This window comes from Lemur catta, chromosome 14 (genome assembly GCF_020740605.2).
Source record: "Lemur catta isolate mLemCat1 chromosome 14, mLemCat1.pri, whole genome shotgun sequence".
NCBI lineage: Eukaryota > Metazoa > Chordata > Mammalia > Primates > Lemuridae > Lemur > Lemur catta.
This window is the reverse complement of record NC_059141.1, coordinates 30469659-30490592: the sequence shown is the minus strand read 5'-3', so window position 1 is coordinate 30490592 and position 20934 is coordinate 30469659. Positions and strand designations below refer to the sequence as shown.

At 41.1% G+C, this 20934-nt stretch overlaps 1 protein-coding gene across 5 annotated transcripts in view; it reads left to right on the top strand.

Annotated features, from left to right (window-relative positions):
• Nucleotides 1-20934, top strand: part of PCGF5 (polycomb group ring finger 5) — a 112333-nt gene that overhangs the window by 14944 nt on the left and 76455 nt on the right. Inside the window, exons 1-2 of one of the 5 annotated variants that reach the window (XM_045569285.1) lie at nt 3912-3972; nt 5183-5242. The exons of 2 other annotated variants lie outside the window; for them this stretch is intronic. The gene's annotated coding sequence lies outside the window, so the exon portion shown is untranslated. Of the gene's footprint in view, nt 1-3911; nt 3973-5149; nt 5243-20934 lie in introns of those variants that run through there. 2 more of the 5 variants (XM_045569286.1, XM_045569284.1) reach the window with 2 other exon arrangements.

Genomic DNA, 20934 nt, shown 5'->3' with positions numbered 1-20934 from the left:
CTTGTTGCATTGTGCTTTCAACTAAAGAAATTTTGTATATCTAAAAGAAGAAATGTTTATTGTGAAGATGAGATAAATATTTCAGACACCAGGGGAAAACTTCTTCTTTTTTTTTTTTTTAATAAAATCTAACTAGATTTTTTTAAAATGTCAATTTACAAAGTTTCTTTCATACCTTTCCCCAGCTCCATTCCCTGCCTCCTTAGATGCAACCAGGGATCTGCTAGTAACTATTTCATCAGGCCAATTCCCTGCTCCATACAGTGATAAGAGTGTTTGCCTCTAACATTCTGTCCATGCCTAGGGAGCTGTCCCTGCTGGTTTCTGGGGGCGGGGAGGTTACTTTACATTTATATACATTTATACAGCTGGGCCAAAAGTGTGATCTTTAAGGTGAGGGATTGATTCATCTCATCAGTAAGTCTTATTTAGAGCTTGCCCACTTGATGCAAGATTCTTCTAAGCTGGTGATTCTCACACTTGAATATGCGCATGAATCACTGGGAATGGCATTACGCATAGATTCTGGTTCAGTCGGTCTCAGGTAGGGCCTGAGATTCGGCATTCTAACAGTCTTGCAGGGAATGCTGCTGGCCTGCAGACCACACTTGGAGAAGCAAGGTTCTGGGTAGTGGTTCTTAGCCCTGGTTTCACATCGGAATCATCTGGGGACTTTTAAAAAATACTGGTATCTGGGACCTATCTGTATGGATTCTGATTTAATTGGTCTAGGGTGGGACCTGGGCATGATATATAGATATAGAAGATTTTTATATAGACATATAAGATTTGACATGAATGTGCAAATAGGGCTGAGAACCACTGTTGCAAGCTGTGTATACTTTTGTTGTGACTCATAGGTAAAGATGTTCATGTGCAGATTTTATAGCAATCTGGGAAGCAGCTTACATAGGCTTGAGGATGTGAATACACCTGCTTTGTAGCTAGAGTCCATGGAGAAGAGATTCCTCTTGGTTACTAGGTTCCCAGAGATGAGGTGGAGGTGGCCATGAGGGAAACACTCCTTAAAAGAAAAAAAATGGTCTTTTCATATAGAACTCTGATACAGGAAGGATGTTTGAAGTAATGAGTGAGTGCAAACTTGGTATCTCATCATTCAGGTGATCGTTCTGTTTTCTACATCCTTTCAGTAAGAGATCATGGGGAAAGTATGTTATAAACACAACTTTGAAGCTTTTTCTTCAAAGAAGTCTATAAATTTACTTCTTATTGTCTCTATGTATATATTTTACCTATAAATAAATATACTTGTAAAATTTCTGCATAGCCAGAATCCTAGTATTTACATTTCTTTTGCCAGTAATTTAGAATAATTTAGAGTATTTTCTGTACATTTACTTGTCCTAAAAAAGTGAATGACTTAACATCCTGACGAAAGGACTGTTGTTATTCTCAGGATCTTCCAAGGTTAATGGCAGATTGATGATTCCATTTGCTCAAAAATCATGGGCCTTAGTTTAGTTCAAGTGTTAATTGTTTTATTATTATTACAAGGATGGTGCTAGAAGCAGATAATACAATTTTATATAAAAATTATGTTAATTACAACTTCTTAGAAACAATAAGGTCTAAAATCAGTGGATTGAAATGAAATATAACTGTGCTGCTAAGAAATTGGAATCTTCTCCAGTCCCTCCCCACCATTTAATTGTAAAATAGGACTTTTGATTTTATTTTCATAGCATTATCTTGTCTACTTCATGGCCACTGCCTTTAGTCAGATTGTCATTATTTGTCATTCGTGTTAATTTCCTCACTGACCCTCCCTACTCTTGCCCCTTAGAATCCTGCAGAGCCTTTCTTGTGGAGGTCAGTCTATGGCTCCTCATCTGAGACTAAAGTCCAAATCTATGGAGTATCCCTTGGAGCCTTCTGACCTGGCCCTACCTTTTCTCTACCGTTATCACCTATCACTTCCCTAGATAGTAGTTTATTCATTCCTTAGCTGAGGTTGAAGATGGGGAGGAAATATTGGCAGCTTGAAGAGAAAGGTAAAGAGGCATGAAAGAGTGGTTTAGGAGAATAGGAGCATAGATAGCACTGGGGAAATGAAGTGTGGAGCGTTAAAGGTCTACTGAGATCAGCTATTATGAATTCAAAGTGAGGCCGCTAGCATGTGGCTGCAGGGGTACAGGTGTGTAGGAGGTAGAGCCCTGCATTCTGCCAGTGCCTGGCTCAGACGTTCCGTTTCTCATCTCTGCTTTTGCACACGCTGGAGCCTCCGTCTGAAACACTTCCCTTGTCTTCGTCTCCTGGCAAAATCCTTCTGTTAAGACCCTGATTGATGATTTTCTCCTCCTCCCAGACATTCTCTCTTCACCCCCGTGATATTTGGCCATTTCCCTCTGTTCTGTCCTTATTTTTCCATTAACCAGCCACTGTTACTGCACTTACCACATACCTATCTCCACTGGACTGTGCACCCAGCAAGGGTAGGGATGTAATTTTTTGAAATCCCAGTTTACAACATGGTGCCTGGTGCATAGTGGACACATGTGATAAAAGCTACATAAATTAATATAAGATTTCTCTGTAGAGTGTTGAGAACTTGCACTTGCTGGTTGGGGATTCAAAATGAATACCACTTAGTAACATGATGTAAGAATGATATTGCTTTAATTTTTATTCTGGAATACCTCTACCAAATATCCAAGTTAATAAGATCTTTCCATATATACACATATGTACGTGTGTGTTTATGTATGTATATATACATATACATATATATCTACATAAAAATGGAACAAAGTTAAAAAGATCAAAAACTATGTATAAATATTAAATATTTGGGGTAACAAACTTCACAGAGGCCTGCACAATGCACATGATTTATCTGTTCTTTTTCACATGGGCCTTCTTGGCCAGTAGGAACTGTATTAAAACCCTAAGAAATATATGAACCAGTATTGAACACATTTATATTTTTGAGTTGTATTGCAGTTATAAGTATAAACATGTAGTTTTGAAAGTTTTCCTCAATCATGTGGAAACACACGGAGATTTTAACTGCTGAAACAATTTCATATGGTTTACAAATAAATAAAAGCCAGACAGAAATTAAAGTGTACCTGTTTTCCTGATATAATATCTTATAGTCTGTTCGGGCTGCTATAACAAAATATCATAAACTGGGTGGTTTATAAACAACAGAAATTTATTTCTCACCGTTGTGGAGGCTGGGAAGCCCAAGATCAAGGTGCAGGCAGATTGGTGTCTGGCGAGGGCCCACTCCCTGGCTTCCATATGGCACCTTCTTGCTGTGTCCTCACATGGCAGAGGGGACTAGCCCAATCTCCGGAGTCTCTTTTATACTGTCATGATCTAATCACCTTCCCAAGGCCTCACCTCCTAATCCCCTTGCCTTGAGAGTTAGGATTTCCACATATGAATTTAGGGGGGACACAGACATTCAGACCATAGCAGAGAATGATTTCATATTTTTCCTTAGGAATCAGGAGACTTGGTGATGTGTCATTAAAGGTCTGTGGTGTCAGACAATCTGCCCCACCTCTCTAAGCTTTAGTTTCCCTATGTATAAAATATGAGATTTGGTCTAAATTATTACCAAGGTCATTTTGAATCATCTGTGATTCTGGAAAGTTATGAAACACAGCCTGTAACCATGGTGAGGAAAGTTGATTGGTGGCTCCAAAAATAGAATTATTTTCTCCTCTCTGTAACACTGATGCTTTCCCATTGAGTAAGTCTCTCTATGTATTGCCTAAATAAACCAATTTCTTGATTTTTTTCTTAATGCCAAAGGCTCAAAAGTGAATGAAAGATTGCCTTAAGAAATACCAAACAAATAAGCTCTTGCCTCTTGTTTTAAATATAGATCTGAATTATTGTGCTGTTTTTCATTCCCCTTGTAGGTATTCAGAACGCAGAAGGTGGTGATTTGGTAAATTTAGAAACTATTTCACATCAGTTCCTGCTGTCTTTTGTGTTTGTGTGAGAACCCTATTCAAAATATATCTTATTTATTTTCCCCTTAAAATATGCTTTTCTTTGTTTTTGCCTTTCTGCTGGCAACAAGTCCATACATGTATACTTACAGATTTTGTCAAGATCCATATATTGACAGTTACTGTAGTTCCCCCCTTATCTGCAGGGGATATGTTCCAAGACTCCCGGTAGATCCCTGAGACCATAGATAGTACAAAACCCTAATATATTATGTTCTATTCCTGTACGTACATATCTATGATAAAGTTTAATTTATAAATTAGGCATACTAAGAGATTAACAACAATAACTGATAATAAAATAGAACAGTTGTAACAATATGCCAGCATCACTACTCTTGTGCTTTGGGGCCATTAAGTACAATAAGGGTTAGTTGAACACAAATACTGTGATAGCTCCTGTCACAGTCGATGTGATAACTGAGACGGTTGCTACGTGACTAACGATGGGTAGCACAGGCAGTGTGGATACGCTGGACAAAAGGATGATTTGTGATGGAGAGGGACAGCGCAATTTCATCACACTACTCAGATGGCCCACAATTTAAAACTTATGAATTGTTTATTTCTGAAATTTTCCGTTTAACATTTTTGGACCATAGTTAATGGTGGGTAACTGAAACCTTGGAAAGTAAAACCCTGGATACAGGGGCACTGCTATATTTTTCTTTATTCACATATAGGTAATCTAGTCAGACACCATTACATTTTACCCATTAAGCCCCTTTGGTTTCTTGATACGTGTATCATAAGGTTGTCCTTGGTGCAGTAATGTCCTACGTTGCTGTCGGAGAATCACCTGAGGTTGCAAGATCTATGGCCATGCTGCTTGGGCATTGTCCCCTGACCAGAATACTCCACTTAAAAAGACATCTTGACCTAGTTGGGACAAGGCCAAGGCTGATAGACAAAGTCTCCCTGTCAATGAGCATCCATGTTGGATCCAGCTCTTTGAAGTAGAGAATCAGCTCATTAAATGAACATTTTAAATGCTTAAAGAAATAACAGAAATATAATTTTCATTCTCTATTTATTCTGTAATAATCTATGTCTAAAGTATCACATCACTGGCCAGCTGTGTAAGATTAGACAAGTTTCTTACCCTCTCTGAGCCTCAGTTTCCTCCTCCATAAAGTTTGGATTTTATTTCTAAAATACCTTTAGCTCCAAAATTCTCTATTTTTTTTTCTTTATAGGTTTGTCAACCTCTCTCCAGCCTCAAACTGGCTGAAGGCAATCAGTAGTCTTAAACTTAAGTAAGTATCACTCATTTCTGATACTTCCTTAAACTGAATGGTTCATTTTTCCATCCCAGAGGCATTTATAGAGAATTTTTTAGCTGTTGTTTTGTTTTTTTTTTTTTTGAGACACAGTCTCACTCTGTTGCCTAGGCTGAAGTGCCGTGGCATCAGCCTAGCTCACAGCATCCTCAAACTCCTGGGCTCAAGCAATCCTACTGCCTCAGCCTCCTGAGTAGCTGGGACTACAGGCATGCGCCACCATGCCTGGCTAATTTTTCATATATATTTTTAGTTGTCCAACTAATTTCTTTCTATTTTTTTAGTAGAGACGGGGTCTCCCTCTTGCTCCAGCTGGTCTCGAACTCCTGAGCTCAAACAATCCACCCGCCTCGGCCTCCCAGAGTGCTAGGATTACAGGCATGAGTCACTGCTCCCGACCTGAGAATTTTTTAAAAAGCATTGATGACAATTTTAGTCCATTCATTTTTCTACACATTTTGAGACCAGATTAACTCAACAACTCAATTTTTTTTACTTGTATACCTGGATAATAGTCTAAAAATAAAGCATTCTTATTTTTATAGAAATAATAATTAAACACATTTTTCCCAATAAGCATTGTTATCTTTATTAATAAAAAATAAACTAATTAGATGCTATTGACCACAGCTCTGGGGAAATAGTAGAAGAATAGTTCTTTGATATTTACTCATCTTCCTTATCATTAATCAAAATTCTTTATTCTAATTAGCATTTTCAAACTAATGAAACTAAAAAAAAATATGGAAATGGGATTAGAAAATGTTCTGGGGTGAGTTCCTTTATTCATTCAGGAAGTACCTATTGGCCAAGTACAATGGCTCACACCCCTAATCCTAGCACTCTGGGAGGCTGAAGCAGGAGGATCACTTAAGCTCAGGAGTTCAAGATCAGCCTAAGCAAGAGAGAGACCCCATCTCTACTAAAAATAGAAAAAATTAGCTGGACATGGTGGTACACACCTATAGTCCCAGCCACTTGGGAGGCTGACGCAGGAGGATTGCTTGAGCCCAGGATTTTGAGGTTGCAATGAACTATGATGATGCCACTACACTCTAGCTGGGTGATTGCTGTGTCTAAAAAAAAAAGAAAAAAGAAGTACCTATTGACAGCCGGGCATGGAGGCTCACACCTGTAATCCCAGTGACTCCAGAGCCTAAGGCGGGAGGATTATTTGACCTCAGGAGTTCCAGATTAGCCTGGGTGACAGAGCGTGATCACTTAAAGAAAAAAAAAAAAAGGTACCTATTGAGTGTCTTATTAGGTAGTCTTTGGAATATCAATGAACAAAGCAAAAGATCCTTGACCTAGTGGAGTTTATTTTCTATCAGAGGAAGACAGGCAATAATCAGTAGGCATAGTAAATGTTTATTATGTGGTTTGTTATAAGGTGGTAAGAGTTGTGGAAAATTTTAAAAAATAGAGAGAGAATGGGGAAATCAAAGGTGGGCAGGAAGTAGTGAGCTGAATTGAAGTATAAATATTTCAACCCAGGAAAGGAAGTGAAGTTGGCAAAATGACCTCCCCAAAATGTCTATGCCCTAGTCCCTGGGACCTATAAGTGGGTTAAATTACATGGCAAAAGGGATTTTCAGCTTTAATTAAGGTTACAGATCTTATAGAGGTTATCCTGGATTATCTGGGTGGCCCAATCTAATCAATGAGCCCTTGAAAGTAGAGATATCATACTAGCCCTGGTCAAAGAGGTGTGGCAGAAGTTCCAGTGATTCAAAATGTGAGACAGACTCAACCCACCAGTGCTGGTGGGGGCTGCATAGAATACTTAAGAAGGCACAGCCTTGAGGAGCAAAGACCAGCCTCCAACGGATAGCAAGCAAGGAAATGGGGCCTCAGTCCTGTAGCTGCAAGAAACTGAATCCAGCCAACAGCCCAAAGGAGGTTGAAAGGAGAGTCATCCCCAGAGCCTCCAAAAAGGAAAGCATCCTGGCTAGCACCTTGATTTTGGCCTTATGGGACTCTAAGCAGAGGGCCCAGCCGAGCCACATTGTACCCCCACTTCTGACCTACAGAACTGTGAGATGATAGATGGGTGTTGTTTTAAGCTGGTTTACTTGTGATAACTTGTCATGGCAGCAATAGAAAACTAATGGGGTGGGGACTTAGCCAAGCTGACAGTGGGAAAAGAGTGTTTTAGGCACAGAACAGCATGAGCCAAGCCCTGTGGTGAGGTACCCTGACTGTTAGAGGATAGTGAGGTGGACAATGTCCCAGAGTGGAGAGAGCAAGGGGATGAACAGGAGATGAGGTCAGAAAGGCAACTGGGTGGAGGATGGAGACCTTGACAGGCTTTGGCTTTTGTTCCAAGTAAGCTAGGGAGTCATTGCAGCATTTTGATCAGACAGGCAATATGATTTGACTTAAATTTTGAAAGGATCATGCTAGCTGCCCTGAAAATAGACCCTGAAGAAGAAGAGGAGAAGCCCGGAGACCAATTAGGAAGGGATGGCAGGAATCCTGATGCAAGATGGTGGTGGCTTGAACCAGTGGTAGTGGAGATGGTGCGAAGTGATCAGATTCTAGATATATTTTGAAGATAAAATCTTTTTCTTTGTGACTTAGATGTGGGTTATGTGCGTGTGAGTGAGAGAGAGAGAGAGAGAGAGGTTAAAGATGATTCCATGGTTTTGAGCCTGAATAGCTGGAAGAAGGATGGAGTTGTTGTCAGCTGAGAAGCAGAAATCTTTGGGTGAAGGGATCTGCAGTGGAGGGGGAATTGGAGGTCAGTTTGGACATGCTGAGTGCGGGGTGTCTGTTAGACATCCAGCTGGAGATGCCAAAGAGTGGTAGGCAGGATAATGGCCCCCAAAGATGTCCACATCTTAATCCCCAGATCCTGTGACTATGTCATTTTAGGTGGCAAGAGGGACAGTCCTTAAAAATAGAGAACCTTTTCCGTTGTGATCAGAGGCCAGTGTGACTATGCAAGAATGGTCAGAGAGACGCAGCATAGCCATCTTTGAAGATGGAGGGGAGGGGGCCGCGGGCTGAGGAATGTGAGTAGCTGCTAGACATGGAAATGGCAAGGAGGCACATGCTCCCGGAGAGCCTCAAGGAAGGAACACAGCCCTGCCGACACCTTGATTTTAGCCCAGGACACCCATATCTGACCTACAGAACTATAAGGTAAATTTGTATCATCTTAAGCCACTGAGTCTGTGGTAATTTGTTACAGCAGCCATGAACAGTGAACAGAGAGTAAGCAGTTGGGTATGAGAGTCTGGAGGTGAGGGGAGAGAGGGCTGGAATCCAAAAGCATGGAGATGGTATTTAAAGCATGGAGTGAATGAGATCACCCATAGGTAGCATGAGCAGAGACAGAGAAGAGGATCAAGGAGTGCGCACTTGGTACTTACTGTCCAGAGGTCAGGGAGAAAGAAGGAAGCAGTGAAGCGTGTGGAGGATGGTCAGCTGAGGAGGTGGGAGGAAATGAAGAGGGTGGTGTCTGGAAGGCACGTGAGGAAAGCACATCAAGGAAGAGAGGGTGAGGCTAGGGACACACCCTGCCAACCGGTCAAGTAAGAAGAGGGAGGCGATACTAAGGAAAAGCTTTGCCACAAACAGGAACAAAGGAAAATGGAAGGGAACTGTCAGGAAAGGTGAGGGGCAAGAGAACTTTTATGTTTCCGTTTTTAAAAAAGATAGGATTGAGGGTATGTTTGTGTGCTAATGGGAATTGTCCATTAGACGGCGCAAAAGTTGATGATACGAGGGAAAGGGAAGAATTTCTGGGGTAATATCCTCAAGTAGGGCCATAGGGATGGGGTGCAGGGCGTGGTGGGGGCACGGGCTGTGATAGGAGAAGGATAGTTCATTGCAGTGCCCACAGAGAAAGCAGAAAGTGTGGGAGACAGATGCAGTACTAGGAGTGTGTGTGTGAGGGGGGTTCTCTTCGATGCTTCCATGTTCTCACTGCAGTAGAAAGCAGCTGAGAGTGAGAGTGAGGAAGGTTTTGGGGGTTAAGAGAGAGAAAAGTCGAGAAATAGTCCATTGGGAAATTAATAGACGAGGGACACGTAACAGGATTGCCTAGCAGCATTAAAAGCCCGCTGGAAGTTTGTGGTCATGAATTTAAAGAAGTAAATGCTACCACACACCTTTGGGAAAAGTGACTTCTAACATTAGATATCTCCTCCCTCAAAAAAAGCCGACTATTAAAAGAAAATGTAGAGTGGAATTATACAAGGAAAGCCTGGTATTTTCTTATCCTTTCTATCATTGTCTAGAGTCCTAGAAGATAGCTTGCCTTATAAGGTTAATAATATTCCTAGGTTATTGAATATAAATCATATTTTGGTAAATCAAATTTGGTTCTTCAAAGTAGCAGAGTCTGGGCAAAGGCTTATGGGCAATGAGTTTATTTTGAGGAGTAATCTCTAAGAAGCGGATTGGAGACTGGTGAGAGTTAAGAGGGAAGGAAGGAAACCCAGTCTAAGGTTTGTTTATCAACTTGGTCACCTCATGGGCAGCTGGGACTTGTTCCCACGGGCCACTGTCCAAGAACGTGCCTAGAATCGTCTAGTAGAGAGAGAAAATTGGGGGGGGGGTGGGGAGTATTCATTATTCGTCTGCTTGCTCCCATCCCCTGCTGGTCAAGTGCTGCCTCATTGGTCACTAAGTCTATCACAGGACTGTGCACGGCTCAGAATGGCTCACTGGATTCCTACAAATGTTCCACGTGGTGGTGGCAGAGAAAGCCCAGAGTGGAAAGGAAGAGATGAGGGTGCCACTGCAGTGAGACCCTGTAAGCAAGGGCTGGAGTGAAAAGTTGTGCCAAGAGCCGTGAGGTGGGGCAAAGGTATCCAACACAGAAACGTACTAATTACAAAAATCTCTGCCAATATTTCTTCTAACAAACCGTAACCAGACCTGAATTTTAGTTTACAAAGTTCAAATTCTGAGACATTAGAGTCTCTAAGCAAGAAACGTGTGTACACATTGAAACAGCTGAGCACACATATGGGAGCTCAAAGCAGAGTGTCGTGCCCCTTCCCACTCCAGGGCCTTTGCACTTACTGAGCCTTCCTGTTCCTTTGTTCTCCCAGATCTTTCCATGGCTTCACAGTCATGCAGGTTTCAGCAGAAAAGTTATGTCCTCAGGGAGGCTTTCCTTACTAACCACCCTGCCTTCCACCCCCAACACATACACTCACCCAGCTGTGTGGTGTATTTTTTCATTATTTATGTATTTATATGTTTATTGTCTGTCCCTCCCATTGCTACATATACCACACACACACACACACACACACACACACACACACACACACACACACACACACACACACACACACACACACACACACACACGAATTCCAAGAGGGTGGCTTGACAGTAGTATCCCTAGCACCACATGGAAGGAGCTACGTCCATACTTGTTGAATACATGGTTTTCATAATTCATCTTTTTTGTTCACTTTTTTCCCTGCTGTCTGGTTCCCTCCCAGAAAGTGAAGTCGCTGATGAGGAACTGCTGAGGCACTGGGGATTCACTGGACAGCACGCAGTCCCTCCCCTCCCGTCTCACAGTCTGTCGAGGAGCTTCCAGGTTCTCTTTATCCTGTGCATGATGTGGAACCACTCAAATCTTCTTTAAAACAAAATAACAACATGATATGGCTTTTAATATTAGAAGTAGACAAGGGAGTCACTTAATGGCAGTGTTCTGGTTATCTAATGCTGAGTGACAAGCCACCCCAAAACTGAGTGACTTATAACAACGATAATCACTTATTCCCTCCCACAGTTTCTGTGAGTCAGGGATTTGGAATCTGGTTGGTTATGTGGCCTCTCTCCTGTGAGCCTCCACGCATCATCAGCAGGGGAGGCTCGACGGCAGGGGGGGAATCGCCATGGCTCGCTCATTCACGAGTCTTTGCCTGGTCTGAGACAGCTGGCCTCCTCGGGCACGTCCCTCTCCCTGACGTATTATTTTCCAAAGATGGCTGCACCAACATACATCTTTGGAAAAGGAAATCTCCACGGGCAGTGTTACCATCACAATAACTGCTGACATTTATGGAGGGCTTACTGCAGTCCAGGCATTGTGCTAAGTGTTATACACATATTATTGAACCCCTGGCAGGTGGGATTTGTAAGGTAGCCCCTCTTTTACAATGAAGCAGCAGAGACTCAGCAAGGTTAAATGACTAGTGTAAGCCTATAAGGGACTTCTGATTAGTGGTGAAAGGGCTGATGGTGGTGTGGGGGGGAGCCTTGCTTCCAGGGCGAAGTGGAACCGTGGGTTCCTTTATTGACTTCTCCGTCAGCAGGTACTGGGCAGTCCCCTCCACCACCACATTCCCTCCTTTTTCTTCTGAGTATCAGTGTATTTTCATTTTGTTCAATTAAATTTCAATGATTTTTTCTCCTACTTTTTCTATTGTGAACAGAAATCATTTTAGTTATGTATTGGGTCTGTGGATTGATCTGGAAACATAAGTATCGAGAAAAGGATCCAAGCTGATTTTAAGTAAACTTTCTGGAACATAAACTATTGGTATGTTGGAATCTTTAATACAGAGAAAGAATACATTTTCGTTTACTAGTGAAGCCTAAACTGTTTTGCAACCAGAGAATCAGCTTGGTCAGTGATTTTCAAGGAGGTTCTTCATCCTGATAGGGAGGGAGCAAGAGTACGTTGTAAATGCCCTCCCCACCCCCCTTCTTTCCTCCTGCTTGAGAATGACCTGCCCGCCCCACCCAGAGACGCAGTAGCTCTGATATCCTATTCATTTGAATCTCAGTATTGAGCATCTCTTAGATACTGTGGCTCAGTGTGTGTTTAATGAGTGAAGTCTATCAAGTGTAAAATCGCCCGAACTGCCGATGCTTCTGTGGTTTCCCCCTGAACGCTGGCATCCAGTTGTTAGGAATTAGAAACATATTTGGTTTGAGGGCCTCTCTTAAGTGCCTAAAAGAGATAATAAGTAAGTATTTGTTGTTTTGGCCTCACAACACTGATTTAAACACATACCTGCCAAGGAAGTAGAAACATTATTTTCCTTGTTTGGATTCGTATTGCAATTTGAAAGAGTTTTCCAGGTTCTTCTCAAGATGATTCACTCATTCATTCAATAAATGTTGATTATCTACTAAGTGCTAGATACTGGGGAAATGAATCTACACCAGTGAACAAAACAGACAAAAAGTATCTGCCCTCACAAAGCTTCCATTATAATGGATTGAGATAGTGAATATATAATGTATAATTTGTCAGATGGTGAGACGCACGATGAAGAAAAATAAATCCAGAGAAGGGTAATAGAAGTGTCAGATCGTATCATTCTATCCAGTTATGTTCCATGGCTTCCCATCTTTGAGTTGAAGCCAGAATCCTCACAGTGGCCCAGAAGGCCCTACGTGCCCCAGCTCCGTCTCCCTGACCTCAGTCCCTCTCTGCTCCTTCTCAGACACACCAGCCTCCTTGCTGGAGGAACCGTGACCTCAGCATCATTCCTGCTCATGACACTTTCCTCTCTCTGGACAGCCACTCACCCTGCAGATAACAGTAAGACTAACCCCTGACCTCCTTTTGGTCTTTGCCCGGGTGTCATCTTCTCAGTGATGCCTTTGCTGGCACCTTATTGTAAATTTCAGTCCCCTCTGTACCCACCCCTCGTCACCCCTACTCTCCTGGAGGTCACAGCCCAGCAGAGGAGGTGACTGATGCCATCACTTTGGCACAACCATTGACAGAGCAGCATCACTGGCCTTCCCTCCAGGGGCAGATCTGCCTGCAGGTTGGAGAGCCCTAGCCCTTCTCTGTCCTTCAGTGTTGTTGGGAGAGTTCTCAGGAAAGGCCCTGCCTAGTGGCAGCACCATGGGACTCTCCCTGGCCTCTTCAGTAGCTTCGATCCAACCCTGAGTTTAATTAGCAGGAATTCCCAGGGTGACATTTGCCCTTGTGCCTTTTATTCTGGCTCTCGGAGCAGGCTGGGCCCGCTCACAGAGTGAAGTGAGAATGCAGGGAAGTCAGTATCTCCAGGAAAGAGCTCTCAGTCCAGGAGGATAGTAGCTGATGGGCAAATATCCCAGTTTCCTTGCCCCTTGGATAGGAAAACCTGAATTTTATGCACTGGTTCCCAGAGTTCCCTAAAGGGACTGAGCTCCACTTACCCACAGCAGTAGTTCTCTTGGTGATAGCATGGGGCTGTACCTCTTGTGGACTGAATGTAGCTTCTTGAAATCAAGGGCCTTCAGATGGATTTTTGACCAAGTGCGTTTGGTATACCTAGTCTGCTTCTTCTCCTTGGAGAGGCCGTTCTTCTCCTCCAGTCTGGAATGTTTCTCTCTTTCATCACCCTCTCTGCCTCATCTGAGTTCTCAGCTTTCAGTTTCACTGGCTGTGCTGACCTTTTATGTATTTCTTGTTTCTGTTCAGAAACTGAAACTGCATCACATACATAGCTGGTTTGTATCTGCCTCATTCCCATTTGATTCAAAACTTAGCCTTTTGTTCCTTGTCTCTCTACCTCTTCCTGGTCTTACAGCATTAAAAGGATCATCTCAATTTCTACAAGCGAAGTTCAGAGTCTGATTTCTGTAGCATAATAAACAAGATTGAAAGTGTACTCGTCACAGGTTGGGTTCCCTGGCAGTAGACTCTGAGGTGGAGTGTCGAGTGCAGGGGGTTTATTGGGGAATGCCCTTTGAGGGTGGGAAGGAGGCTGGGGGCAGAGGGGGAGCTGAACTGTGGAGCCAGCACCATGGGGAGCTCTGGAGCAAGAATGCTTCCTGAGAGTTGTCTTGACTCTTGACTTGGGCCGAGACAGCCAGACCTTTATACTCCAGCTTCCCGCCATCATTTGGTGTTGGCCACCTTGAGAAAGTGACCCTGGGCAAAGCGGATCTATGCAGCTGAGGCCGTCCCTGCAGAGGCCAACAGCAGCCCTGGCAGGTGCAGCAAAAAGCCCTCTCTGAAGGGGGGTCTGGGCTGTGCCTCCCAGCATCTTCCACATTAGTGTAGGTGAAAGTTAGCCACAGCTCCAAGATACGATGCGGTATTTCAGTTAAGAAGTAACCTGCATGGTCAGTTTTAGTTTGATATTGAAATTTGCTTGGTTTCATTGAAACTATGTGATCTTAGAGCCCTAAGAGGCTGTGGAGATCCTCTGTGCAACCCTCTTGTTTGACAGATGGAGAAAGTGGAGTAACAAAGAAGGGAGAAGAAATCTCAGTGTGGCTTCTCCAGAAACAGCCCCCAAGACAAGAATTTGAGAGGAAGTGGTTTATTTGAAAGGTTCTCCCCAGAAATACCAGCAGGGAAGTGGAAGAGGGAAGAGAAAGGAGCCGGTGAAGGGTACATTTCTAAGAGAACTACTGCTGTGGGCAAGTGGAGCTCAGTCCCTTTAGAGAACTCTGGGAACTAGTGCATACGCTTCAGGTTTTTCTATCCAAAGGGCAAGGAAACTGGGATATTTGCCCATCAGCTACCATCCTCCTGGACTGAGGGCTGGTTCCTGGAAGCACTGACTTCCCTGCATTCTCACTTCACTCTGTGAGTGGCCCCAGCCTGCTCCCAGAGCCAGAATAAAAGCCACAGGTGTTCAAGAAAGCTGCTCTCCGCACATGGAGGTGAGCATTGAGGAAATAGGAGGGAAGAGGAGCCAATGCCAGCATCCGCTACAGGGGATTGCCCCACACGGAACTGGAACTCAGGTATCCTGACTGCTGGTCTGGGCTCTTTGTACTGATTACGAATATCTTCCTACTCTGTGCCTGAAACTGTTCTAAGTAACCTAGAGAGGAGAGAGTGAGGGTATGGAAGGAGCAGCGGATGTAGCCCCCTTTTGGGGAAACAGTCTAATTGGAGAGCCAAGTGCACATACATATTCGAAAGAATAAAAGAAGATGTTTAAAGCATTCACATAAACATGTGGATGATATTGTATCGAAAGCTGTGCATTGCATTTTTGTTTTTTGTTTTTGAGATACTGAGTCTCGAGCAAAGTCTCAGTGGGAATTTTGAACATGACTGACATGGACTTATAGGCAAGATAGCCTGCCAGTGAAGAGTCAGGGAGTTTTGGAGTGGGCCGTCTAGTTATTCACCCCATCCCCATCATGTAGTGATCACTGGACGGTAGGCAAATTAAGCCTGGGTTTTCTCCTTTATAGAATGGGGCCAACAATAGAACCTAATTCATAGCGGTGTTGAGAGCATTCAGTGAGGTAGTTGATGTAAAAAGTTAATGCAGAGCTTACCGTGTAGGAGTTTGATAACATTAGTTGTTTTGTGATTATTGCTGACAGAGGGGAGTGGAAAGGGTGGGTCAGGTGGGAGAACAGCCAGGGCTTGGGTAAGCATGAGATTCAAGAAGCAAAAGGAGAAATGCCATGAAGTACCACTCTTGAGATGCTGGGGAAGTGATGGGGAAGGCTTTGTAAAGCTGAGAAGGGCTATCCACTTAGACCAAATTTTCATGGGAGCTGTGTTAGTCTGCTTTCTGTTGCTATAACTCAATACCTGAGACTGGGTAATTTGTAAAGAAAAGGAATTTATTTTTTACAGTTCTGGAGGCTGGAAGTCCAAGGTTGAGGGGCTGCATCTGATGAGGGCCGTCTTGCTGGTGGGGACCCTTTGCAAAGTCCTGAGACAGTGCAGGGTATCCCATGGCAAGGATGGCTAAGTGTGTCAGCTCAGGTCTCTCTCCCTCTTCTGATAGGGGCCACCAGTGCCCCCATGACCTCATCTGTTCCTATTTACCTCCCAAAGTCCCCACCTCCAAGTGCCATTGCATATGAATTTGAAGATGAAGTTCTCAACACATGAAATCTGGGGGACACATTCAAACCATGTTAGCAGCTTAGGTCCCATCAAAGTGAAACCTTATGGGGAAACCCATTATGTAAAAAAATACAAACAGAGCCACTTGTTTGAAGGTGGAGTGGGGAACTGTCTTCTCCCCTCCTCCTTCAACCACCCATAGCCCCTGAGGGAATTCTGAGAAACCCCAAGTCTGCAAGAACAAAACCAATTTCTATAGAAGGATCTTTAAAAACTACTGTAACACCTCATTTGTTCTGTATTGAGTTAGTTTTCCAGAAAAACTTTTTTTTTAAAAAAAACTCATCTTGGATGAAATTTTTGCTTAAGTGTGTTACTTTTTTTGCCTTCCTAACAAGGCTGAATGAAAATCTTTCAATCTGTTCTTGATGATTTTTTATTATAGTAATGAACATTTAGTTACGGTTCTGTGCTTCAGTGTGGTGGTTTCCAACCACAGAGGTTCTGAGGAGTTAGGACTGTTTACTTGTACTGTGCTTTTGAAATTACTACAAGAAGCAGCATGACAGCAGGGGAGGGTCCTGGACTTGAGAGCTAGCTTGTCCAGGGTTGTGTCTCAGCCTTGCATTTTATTACCATTGTGACTTTGGGCAAGTACTGTAACCACTCTTTGCCTCAATTTTTTCTTCCAAAAATTGGGAATAATAATCATATTCACCCCATAGGGTTATTGTGAGAAATAAATAAGTTGTTATATGTTCATTGCTTAGAACAGTGCCTGCATATTAAAAGTGTTATGTAAGTGCTATTGTGATGACGATGACTATTATTGGTGTATCTGTTTTTATAGTTCTTCTGTCTTCTTTGATATAGCATAATGGTTAAGCCTATGGACTCTGAAGCTAAATAATCCAGATTTGAATCCACCACCATTGTGATCTTGGGAAAGTTAATTTAATTCTCTGCGATTCGTTTATTCACCTGAAAAATGGAGCTCATGATAAAAACTAGTTCACGGGATTGTTGTGAAGATTAAATAGAATAAAATTTATAAAGCCCTTAACATAGTGTCAGGCACATAGTGTGTGGTCATTGTATATTAAAAGTAGTCATCATTATTGTTAATTATTGAAAATCTAAATGAGGGATACTGTAATGTAATATAGAGTCAGAAGTTTTTACGATACTTGACTCCTTAGAAGCCTTTGAAAAATTCCTTCTTGTTACTTAATTGGTTTTAGTTAATAGAGGTTGTACACTTATTGATCTTGAATAGTAAGTATTTTCAATATGCTTCTTTATGTTAGGATAGGGGTGGATGGGTAGAGGGATTAGCCATTTATGCTATATAATACCATACTTATTATCACACTATGACACAGAACTTTTAGGTGTATTTATGCTGAAGGAGCTACATCATTCTTTGCTTAGAATGTTGACATGGTTAATACAGGGGGCTATTTTCAAAGGAAGAAAAACAGTAAAGAAATGCATTGGTGGAAATGACTAGAAATAATATAGAGTAGGCTGTAAATTTTCTGATGCAGAAGAATAGAGGCCAAAAGTGATAAAAAGCAAGAAATCAAACAAGTAAAAAAATGATGATTTTGCAGCCTTGGTGGGGATGGGGGACAAGGAGGAATGTTCAGCCAAAATCTACCAGCATACCCCTTGGTACTAAGCATTGTAAGGGTTAATGTAGGTCTCTAGAGCATGCAGCTATTAAGACTAACCCATTCATGAGAGTTTTGTATAGCCAAGGTTTTGTTGCATATTAAAATGTTTAGAAAAATTATCCAGCATTATCCAACACTTGGAAATAAGGCACAGGGATAAATGCATGTCCTTTCAGTGTTATACTAGAACACTGTAAGACATATCCAGCCAAGGATCACATAATTCTCTAGGGAAATGTACCTTTGCTTAACTTACTACTTATTAGGATCCAGATTCTGTAATGTTAGATGTTAATTTGTGGATTGATAACTTGCAAATGATTTCTGTTTGATAGAGAAAATAATCCCCAAAGGTTATAGTTTTATTGCCCTGTAAGACATTAACCAGTTTCATATCTAAATCAGCAATCTTATTTCCGTATTCTGTCTTTCATTGACTGTATATACTTCAATCTTTCCTGTAGTCCATTGAACCACATGTATCATCCTGCTGGTTTCCTCATTAATGAGTTAAATAAATTTTTGACTCATGCTCAATATATTTGTATAACAGTCATGTTTTTAATTTCTTGAAAATGACATCCTGACAAACCAGCTACCTATTAATGGAAATTTTCTCTCTTACTGTTCTTCTACTTTCTCTAATATTTTTGTTTGCTTTCTGTTGTAATTTTGAAATCGAAATATATCTTATAGATCTTTTATTCTTTTAATATAGGCAATCTGTGAACAACAAAAAAGAGTGTAAGTAGTTAAAAATTTTAAACCTGATTGTTTTAGGCTGTTTAATTTTTGTGAACCTAATGATTTCAGTAAGACCCACACATTTCTGAAATGAGTATTATGCCGGTGTAAGCTAATGTAACAGTTTTATGCACTGTTATATTTTCATAATGTGATTGTACAGCTAGTTGCTGTTTATTGTTGTTGATTGAGTTTGTGGAGCATGACACCACAAAATTGTAGAAATGTTCCAATTCATGTTACCAGAACTACAAATGAGGTAGTGATAAAATTTAGAGAACATGTTTTTGAATAGTTATTTGCTTTTATAAAAATGAAATCTTTTAGAATTACAGACGTAATGTTTAATTTGCATACATTTCTGTCCATTCTTTACTTTTCATAAAGTATTCCAACAAGCCTTGCAATAGAAAGAAGGCTATCTGTTAGGGATGCCTTAGACAGCATTCCAGCATTATCTGATAAATTAAACTTACGACCTTTAAGGTAGTTGGGATTGTTTAACGTTTTCGTAAAAAACTTTATATTAGTCCCTTCTCTTTCTGCTAGAAATTTGCACTCTAGTAACTGTTTTAGATACTCTTAACTAATATTTACTCTGTGGATATTAATTTAATTTAATTCTAGAATGTAAGCTCCATGACGATAGGGCCATGTCTGTCTTATTCACCTTTGTGTTCCAGGCACCTGGTACAATACCTGGTAGATAGTAGGTCCTCAACAAAATATTTGTGGGATGATTGAATGACTGCATGCTCATTTTCACTCCACTGCAAAGCAAAGAATGCATTTAAAACTTGATGATTGACATGATTTCAAATGTTGCAAATGCTGAACATAGTTGGTTGTTTGATCCAGGGCCTTACCAAGCTGCAATAATCATAAAGACATGGCATATACTTTAATTTCTCTTACTGGTTATCTGATCTATCAAACGCTTCCATTCTCTGCACTGTTTTTAAAAATGTTAGCCTGTTTGGAAATTACTAAAACATGGAATAAATGGATATGAATGGTAGAATCATTTCTGTCAAGACAAATGTTTGGTTCTCAAGTCTTGGAAGATGATAAACATGAGAACCCAGAAAATGCTAAGGATAGAAAATAAAAATTAGTCATATATAGCAAAAGTTCCTCCACTGCCAATTTGTTGTTGCCATGTCCTCTTTTTCTCTCTCTTCCTCAAATTCCCTTTCCCCGCTCACTGCCTCCGTGTCTTTTCTGAAAAGGAGTATTTTGGCATTGTTTTGATAGTGTATAGGTCACCAAGTGAAGAAATATAATAAATGCCTTTATCTGGCCACAGTACCCTGATGTTCAAGTTTTAACTTCTTTCTCATAAAATGCCAAAACTGATTTTTCTTAAAATTTAGAATGTATAAGCTATATTTAAATTGAAATATATATATAAACTATATAGTAAATTTGTAATTTTTATTTACATAACTTTTTGTGATTTTATGGGTAAATTAAATTATATGTAATACAGGTTTAGGATCCTAGTTCTTACAGGCCTGTGAGATTAGATATATAAATACAATTATTTTAAACACATCAAATACATTTCTTTCTCTCATTAGAGCCACTGTTGGGCAAAATCTTCATTTCTTTGATTTTCCATGTCATCCAGCCTTGAGCACAGTTGCTCCCAAATATTTTGAAAGAATTTTGTTGAATGATGTTCCTTTTTCTGGTTTTCCAAGTTACTAGACATTTTTGGTCTATATACACTCAGCTCAGCTAACGTGGAGCAAATATCTTCTACCCCTGCCCAAGTCAGGCATGATATTTTTAATCCTTCACAAACAGTTTGTGAATAAAAACACACCCACAAACATAGATAGCAGTATTACAAGTGACAAGGTTGTATTCCAAAGTTCATTCATAAACTAATTGGTTGAGCCAAACTCAAAGTACATTTTTCCTCCAGAAACAATGTAGTAAACATTATAAATGATGGCTTTCACAGGCTGACCCACATAAGTCCTATCTGATCTGTGATTGTCCATCTAACTATCCCTCCGTCCATCAGACACCTAGAGAATTTCTACTATGTGCCAAGCTCCCTGCCCTGCATCAGGTTATATCTGAATCATTGACAGTATATTTACAGTTAATAAATCCAAAAGACATGGTATACCAACATTTTGTCACCTCCTATTAGCTTAACAAGAAATTGGGCTTTAAATCTTCTATCTGTAAAATAGTCCCACAAACCTATATTGAAGACCTGCTATATATGTCAGGCTCTGTGCTTGTCACTAGGAATAAAAGAGTGAACAGGATGGCCCATGCCTTCAAGAAGCTTAATGGAAGGCCTTGAAGAAAAGTGAGTTTGATAAGGAAAATGGAGAGGTAGGCACGATTGTAACATCTGGGAAGGATGGTGACTTCTGTGAAAACAAGCACTGGATGTTATAAATATAACCCTTAAGCTTATCAGCCATGATAGGACACTTTTTTTAAAACCTTCCAAACCAAAGAGAAAATTTTGAATGAGG